The sequence below is a fragment of the Dermacentor albipictus genome, chromosome 1, assembly GCF_038994185.2.
Source record: "Dermacentor albipictus isolate Rhodes 1998 colony chromosome 1, USDA_Dalb.pri_finalv2, whole genome shotgun sequence".
NCBI classification, from domain to species: Eukaryota; Metazoa; Arthropoda; class Arachnida; order Ixodida; family Ixodidae; genus Dermacentor; species Dermacentor albipictus.
In genome coordinates, this window is record NC_091821.1 from 46,709,831 (window position 1) to 46,718,599 (window position 8,769).

The following is an 8,769-nucleotide window of genomic DNA, read 5'->3' on the forward strand; positions in this document are numbered from 1 at the left end:
GGGTGGCTGCTGAAACGATCCGGTGTCGACGTCGGCGTCACCGAACCTCCTCAAAAAAGGAAGAGCCTCGAAAGGAGAGGGTCCCTTCCATTGTAGCACCCACATTCTTCTGACAGGCCACAAAGGGGCTGAACAGCACAAGAACGTCAGCTGAAAGGAATCTTTCTCAAGAAGAATGGCTTGCGCTTCCGAGCCAGCAACTTCCCAAAGAACCACAGATTGTCAAAACCGCTCGGGAGCCTACTCCTGCCGCTGATGACACGCCCAAAGCAGCTCATGAAGTTATTTCAATGCTGCGTCCCCGCATCGATGCCATTCGAGTAATTTTGTCGAACCTTGGAACTACGTCTGCTCGAAGTGCCTCAGTGCTTGAATCACTCGAATAGAGACATGGCCAACCATCGCCCATCCTTTCGAGAAGAAGTCAAGGCAGCGTCAATCATACAGTGGAACGCAAGAGGACTAAAGTCACGCCTTTCAGACTTTCGTCAGTATAGATATACTAATTTGTTCCCAATGATTGTCATATGAGAGCCTAACATGTCAAAACCAGTCAAATTATCGGGATACGAAGCTGTTATATCTGCAACAACCGATGCATGCAGCAAAGTCATCGTTTTTATTCGTCGAGAACTGACCTATGTTCGTCAGTCGATTCCGCCTAACAATGACAAGCAATATGTTTGCCTAACAATGTAAAAGGGCAAACTTGTGTTTACCCTTGTAGGCGTTCATATATCGCCTTCAAGTAATTTTGATTCCAAAAGATTAACGAACATCTTGTAGGTGTGTCCTGCTCCATATGTCATCATTCGATATTTTAATGCGCACCATACGGCATGGGGAAGCACAAGGACAAATGCAAGAGGGTAAAAACTAGCAAACTTCGCCTGCAACCATGGTCTTTCATTCCTGAATGACAGCAGCCCAACGTTTATACGATGCGTGAATTATAGCAGCTGTCTTGACCTAGTTTTCGTTTCCAGCTCTTACACAAGATGTGTTAAATTGTTTTTGGATATCGAGACACAGAGGAGCGATCTCATTCCCACATACCTTATCATCAAAGGTATGTCCAGGTCCTTCCCACGGAACACAATTCGATTAATTGACGGGACTTATTTCACTTCTACCATGGAAGATGCTGTGTGTGTATGTGTGTGTGAAAACATTTAATGTCCGTAAGGGGTGACACCGGAGCTCCGGTACTTGTCGAGAGGGCGTGTCCTCTGCATTAGAGGAAACATTCAAGTCTGCAATGCGAGACGCCACGCGCACGGTCATGGTTTCGTCGAAGCACACAGATTTGGATATAGTGTTGGAGTGGCTTCGTGCACTCCGTCGTCGTGCGGAGTGGCGATACCGGCGTACAAAATCCATCGATGACCTTAGGGCGGCCAGACGACTACAAAAGACAATTCAACGTCGCATAGATAGATTGCCGTCTCGACGTTGGACAATGGTTTGCCAGACACTAGACCCTCGAAAGCCACTTTCCCACATCTGGAGAACTATACGTGGTCTGCGTTCCCTCCCTGAAAAACGCTTCCCATTCAAAGCACTGGCGCTCTTCCAGAGGCGACTGGGTGTTGATGTTGCAGAAGACTTTTGGGCAAGGATCGCTGGCCAAGCAACCGGTCCAGGCACTCCAGTCCCCAGTGACATCCCTGTTTCGCGTGACTGCCGCATTGATTTTCCTTTCACTACGGAGAAACTTGAAGCGGCTCTTGCTCTATGCAGGCGTTCTTCATCCCTGGGACCAGATGGAATATCATTAAGAGAGAGCTGGACTCTCTCTTAATGCGCGCTCGATTGGGTCGCCGACAGACAGCCTTTGGACCACGCTGAGCACAATGGGTGTAAGACCTACATTGCTCGCTGCCGTGACCTGCCGCTCCGTGTGCTCGCGGCTTGCTGTCTCGTCCCTGAGGAAGAGGCCGTAAACGCGGACAGAATACCCATTCTCCCTTCATCCTCGCTCTCGAGGCGCATTTTACCTAAATGACTGTTCGACTTAGACGGTTCCAAATCGCATGTCTCAGCCAAGTTGAATTTTTCCGCCGCACCCTTACTCGCAGAAACGCGCCCTCTCCTGTCGTAATCAGCCTTTCGCGTCGCCTCCGCTTTCTCAATCGCCACAATGAACCCTTCTCGGCTCTGCGCGATGGCCTGTTTCTCTGGTTCACGCGCTGCGATGTGGCGTCTTCCGCGAGTTTTCGATGCGCCGAACACTTAGCTCTTTTGGCCCTGTGCGGTATGAAAAAATTTTGCCTTGCCAGCTGGTCATCGAATGTGTCGCTGAAAACCCCGAGCGTCGGGTTCCTGCACTGCTTGGCCACCCTGGAATTCTCTCCATTTGGCGATTCCGGAACGTCGTTCAAGTGCGGTGGTACGAGGAAGGTTGGCAGCGCGTCCTTTACACTGTTAGAGCTACTGAAACGAGCATCGTCCCCGCAAGGAACGCCTTTCTGAATCGCCACTGTCTCTTCTTCACTCTCTATTCTCGGCAATGCCAGGGATCCACTCAAGTGCTGAGGCACGAGGAAGGTATCCAGCCCTACACTGACCCTCATAGGTTTGTTGGAACAAGCCTCGTCCCGCAAGGGGGCTCTTCGGGATGGCCGCTGACTCGGTGTCGGCGTTCGACTGCATTGCGCAGTCAACGATGCTGGAGCCCTGAGCGACCACCACCACCACCATCTCCGCTCCGTTCTGCTGCGTCAGATCTTTTCTCGGCTCGGCCGCCACCGTATCCTGGTCTAACCTAGACGATTCCGGAAGGTCGCCCATGTGCTTTGATACAAGGAAGGTCTCCAGTGCCTCGTTAACCTTGTCATCGCTACTGGAACAAGCGCCGTATTCGCAAGGGACGCCCTTCGGAATGGCCCCTCATTTTAGACTGGCGACGGCCTCGCTTTGCTCACGCTCTGTCTGTGAGGGTTTCTCTACCTCGCACTTTTCATGCTCTTCCTTCACTGGCGCAACCTCAGTCTCTTCCAAAGTGCAAACTTTGCACTGGTCACTTTGATCTTGTCTCTCGATCTCCACAGAAATACCGAAATGGCGCAACAATGCCTGTTTAGCCAGATCGTACCTCTTGAAGTCGACATCAGAAAGGCATGCTAAGAAACAGGACACGTTACACCGAAGTACCCCCAAGAACATACAGACCAAAAGTTACGGTCCAGCTGTACCTAAGCGCAAACATTATCGAAAAAATCTAGAAAACTTTCTATCTTTTCGCCGTTCTCGAATACGCGCAGCTTAGACCGTGCACGCAGCGCCCTGATATACTGGATTTCCCTGTCAATTTCCTCCATCCGTATTCTGTGCTGTCGCTTTCACTCATACTCTTCCCTATTGCGTTCTTTATCCCGCCTTATGCATTCATCCTGCTCTTGCTTTCATGGTACTCTTTCCTTTCGCGTTCGCGTTCCCTGTGGCCCTGAATATCCTCCCAAGCCTCCGCAATCTCCTCGTCATCTCTGCTGCTGGCCTCTATCGCATCGATGACCCCCGCCTTCTTTAGCTGCTTCCCGCAATCGATCCCGAATTCCTCGCATATCGCGTTCAGGTCCGTTCTGCGCAACTTCCTATAATCCATGGCTACCTTTCTTTTGCCGACTAGTTTCTCAAGGAATTAAGGGTAGAAGCAAGGTATATTTTAACAAGGCTTCTAATACCCTTGTTACCAGGAAGAACCATGTTAAGCCTGGCAACTTTCAAGGAGAAAAGGTCGTGCACTAACCATACCGAAGTCGAAGCGCTGCGCAGACTATTTCACGGGGGGTCCGAAGATGTTGAATGTACTTTGCTCGTGGAGGAGTAAGAAAAGGTGGGCTGGGCCCGATATCCAGGACGTTTTACAAACAAGTTTATATTACATATTTACAAGGAAATTCAAATTAATACATAAAGAGTTCAAGAAGAAATTGTAGCAGCCGCTCTCTCCAGGCGTCCTTCGCTCTTTTTATCCCCGACGTGGTCATTGTTCAGTCGCCTCCCCCAATCCGGCGTCAGGACACGAGACCGGTGACATCAGGTCCCACCGATCCGAAGGTCTGTTGCCCTTTCCCTCCGATGGGAGCTTTGTGGGAAGCACACGCACATCACTGGGCACAAACAGGGAAAGGGGGATCGTACACTGACACAGTCTCCGGCGTGGGCGCGCCTCTTTGGGCGGCAGACAGGTGATGGACCGTATCCTTGCACTGACCGCATCTCTGGCGTGGACGTGCCAATTTGGGCGGCTGACAGGTGAAGGACCGTATCCTTGCTAATTGCTCAAACCTCTCCTGACCGAGGTACTCCTGTGCTGGCCATAAATCATCCGTTTTGGAAACCATTTTTACGAGGCCGTAGGACCGTTCCCCATAATCGCACTAGCCGTGACCGGAAGTTGTCGCGGGGTGAACGGCGAATCACAACAGTATAGTGAGTTTTCGTTGTTTTGTGACGCCGCGTGACAGACAAGTGGGCGCAGCCCAGTAACGTTTGACCAATAGCAAGGGGTAAAACGACGCCTTTTTCGCTAATGTCAAGAAAAGCGTCGAATCAGAAATTATTATTTTTCTTTCGTTCGGTCTAATCATTCATAATCAGTGTGCACATATCATATTAGATGGGGCGTTTTCGCAATTTTCGTGGTGTCGCGTGACATGCAGGCGCAGTGGTTGGTGACCTAAATTTTTTTTGACCAATCATGGCGGGCTGATTGCAGAACTTGAAGAGAAAAAAAATGGAATAGCTTTACGTTATAGCGCCCCAACTTACCAACATGTTTATCAACGTGCTGATCAACTTCTCGGTCAGCATATGTGCTGCCAATGGCAGTGTTGCCTCTCGTCGTCGACCGCGCGAGCTAAAGCACTAGCCCGGAAGCTGGAAGAGAACCCCAGGGTCCTCTACGCGGACGCCTCGCTCCAGAAACACAGTGACCGTGCAGCGGTGGTGGTTACATCAAAAGACAGGCTGATCGTCAGCGCGTCCCTGAAGACAACAGACCCCGCAGTAGCCGAAGAAGCGGCCGTGGCCCTCGCACTCGCACAGCCGAGCGTGAACACCGTAGTCACAGACTCAAAGACTGCCTACAGAAGCTTCCGCAGGGGGGTAATCTCCTCCGCGGCCCGAGCCATTCTAGACAAGCACAAGCCTCCGGGAAGAGCCATAGAGCTCGTGTGGGTCCCGGCTCACTCGCAGGTAGCAGGCAACACCATCGCCGACTACCATGCCCGAGAAATGTCAATCCGGGCCGAGCACGAGCCGGCAGAGCTACCGCACCCGGTTACCAGCTTTCGGGACATTACCCGGATGTACCGAGAGGAAAGGTGCAGACTGCCAGAACCGCACCCCAAACTAACTAGGCAACAACAGACGATCCTGCGTCGAGCGCAGGCGGGATCGCTTGCGCATCCCGTACTGATGAACCGCATGTACCCTGCGGAACACGATATGTTCTGTCCTTTTTGCAGAAGAGAAAAGGGCACCCTGCCGCACGTCTTGGCAGAGTGCACAGAACTCAAGACCCCCCCTCCTCCCCTTCCCACCAACGCCCCCAATCCCCAACCCCTTGAGCGATGGGAGACCTTGTTATCCAGCCCCGCCCTACCGATTCAGCTCGCACTGACGGACAGGGGCCAGGAGCTGCTGGAAACATATGGGTCCCGTAACTAGGGAACCACCCCGTCTGGTGCCTGCGTGCACCACCGATTTATTTCGGGCCCAGCAAATGTTGCTTCATCATCATCATGGCAGTGTTGCTCGCTATGGCAGCTTGTAGCAACAAAAGCGAGCGACTATGTTTCGGCGACAGGAAGCACGTACGTTTTATCCACTTGTTTTTTGTTATTCCGTGCACGCCTCATGGCGTGTGCTATGTACTTCTGACATTTCCCCTTTCGTCCTGTTTGTGAGGCGCTCAAACGCGACCTGTGTCATTGTGTAGGCGTGGCTTATTTCAGAAGGGAACGCCTGACCCTCCACGTCGTTTTCTACAAAACATTCTGACGATCTTTCCGTCATGTAATGCGCTGCCACCCCGAGCTTTTCTCGCGTATCGCCCCGGTGAAGCCGCCTATACTTTGCTTTATTTTCACCGTTTATAGTGTCCCTGTGCATGGTGTCCCTCCCGCACGTACTCTGTGCTTACTCTCTCCCTTTCTTCTTCTTTCTATTCCCCTTTCCCCCACCCCCAGTGTAGGGCAGCAAACCGGATACTCTTCTGGTTGACCTCCCTACCTTTCCTGTCCTTGCTTTCTCTCTCTCTTCATATTATATTTTATACGATCTGCAATGACTCCTTCTGTGTCACGTGTCATGGCATATGGTGCGCGCACAATAAGACACGCTCAAAGTGAAGATGCAGTCATTAGTAATGAGGCATTCCATCGCAAGAAATTTGTGGCGCACGGAGATGCGGTAAGACAAAGTGGAAGCCAACTTGTGCCATTCGTGATTTTCGAATCATGTCTTTCAGTGTTACATATTCTTGTCACAACTGCAGTGACATAATCTTTTCGTGTGGTTACCAACAGTGTTGGCCAAATTGCTGGCCCGGTATGAATACGCCCTTATGCATGATGTCCTGAGAATCATTTATGATCCCGTGGGCTCGCTTCTCGACAGTCCGCACTCTGTTCCGACTAAGCGCAGATAATCGGCATTGAATGGCCGACACAGAACTGGACGCGAACAAGTGTACTCGCAGAGTATCGATCATTGTTTGTTTCACGCTTTGATATACGCCACATAATCGCCCAGATCACGCCCGTCGCGCGTGTGTTATATGCTCTCATAGCGTTTCTTTAACGCTACAGCCCTTAATGCTACTAAATATTTTAGCGTACATGCAAGAGTATTTATGACGCATGTGGCGCGTAATTTTACCTGCTGTCTGCAGTATCATTACAAACCTACAAAAATATATAAAATAAACCGGTTTAAGAGTTGGCACGCGAACAGCGCTACCGGCAAGGCTCTTAATCATTTCCCCTTCGTGATGCAGGCTTTCATCGCCGTCGGTCTGACAACCGATTACCATGCTACGCCACTGTCTCCTTCACAACCCTCATGCATGCAAATGCTGATCCGCGACATCGACAAGATGGCGCCTTTCCTGAGTGCGCCTTTACCTGGCGGGCTCGTTCACTCCAGTTCAGTCATCGCGAACGTATTCAGTACAAGCCGATGATATAAATACGCCACTTGCACCAGTCAACTTCAGTGGGCTCGCGAACAGCGCTACCGGCAAGGCTCTTAATCGTTTCCCTTTCGTGATGCAGGTTGGTGCACAATTATCGTTATAAGCTAAGCGATCTAATTTCCTTGTGTCTGCTACTGTTCCTGTGCCCACGGGTATTGCGCGAGACGTTATGTGAATGCTTTTCTACGACTTTTATACTGTTATCCTCCGGCGACATTCAGACTAAACCTGGTCTTGACACTCGTTCCGAATCCCTTTCAGTAATCGATTCCCTCCCTAATGACTCCGCTGAACAAATGAAGGTTCTCTTTGACCTTATCAAAGGTGTGCATAACTGCTCACTTTAAGGTAACAGGTTCCAAGCTGAATTTTCTGCAGATATTAAAACGGTTAAGAACGGACTGAAAAGCTTAGATACTAAAATTAGTGGAATGAACAGAAAACTAGACGTGCTTGAAGAAAGAAGAAAAACACTAGACCGGTACAAGGAACAGCTCGTAACAATGCAAAAATCGCTTGAAGAGCTCACCACTAGAAATGAACTCTTAGAATTTCGACTGAATGAACAAGAAGACCGGTCACGTCGTGACAATTTAATCATTTATGGTCTACCGGACGCCAACGAAACTTGACAAAAAAGTTAACAGAAATCAGTTGCAACTTTTACGTCGGTTCTTGAATGCTTTTCTTCCAATCTCATCGAGCGAGCACATCGAATTCGTCATTTTGCACCAAATAAATATCGGCCAATAATTATAAGGTTGAGTTGTTTTAAACCCAAAGAAAGACTTCTTTCAATGTGGAACCTGTTTAAACAAAAAGGCATGACTATGAGCGAAGACTTTTCGACTGCTACACGCATCGCTTGAAAGAAACTTTTTGATTTTGGTAAAAGCCAGGCTTGTTCTTCTGAACCTTTCAAGCATCGCCACGACAAGCTGTATCTGAATGGAAAGTGATAAAAGCCAGGCTTGTTCTTCTGAACCTTTCAAGCATCGCCACGACGAGCTGTATCTGAATGGAAAGTGCTATTTTTTTAAGGCTGCTACTGCCTCCGTTTGAGAATTCGTGACAGATCGCGACAACAAAATCAGCACTGACAATCATTCACCACAAACGACACGTGTATCATCGTAGGAAAACACGAGGGGCAATGACTGCCTACCGCCATCACGTCCTCTCACATCAGATCTGTTTACCAACGTTCTCAGCATTCTTAACAAATACGGCCCCTTATCATCCGCAAAAGACTCACGCGACGCCCAAACTCTTGCCTTAACCGAAACATGGTCGCCACCTCATGTCAGTGACGCTGAACGTTTTCATTGCGCACAGGACTACATTTTATACAGTTGCGATCCCACTGCGCACAGACGAGGCGCTGTTCTTTTGGCCGTTATCAAAAGACATACCTTCGTCTCCCATCAGCGTTATTGGGGCCCCGGAAACGGTCTGGACTTCCATTACCGTTGGTCATCAAGCTATAATAATATGAGTGTTCGGCCGCCCACCCTCTACGTCATCTTTATTTGCCAATGAATTCCATGACACTATTTATCAGGTACGCA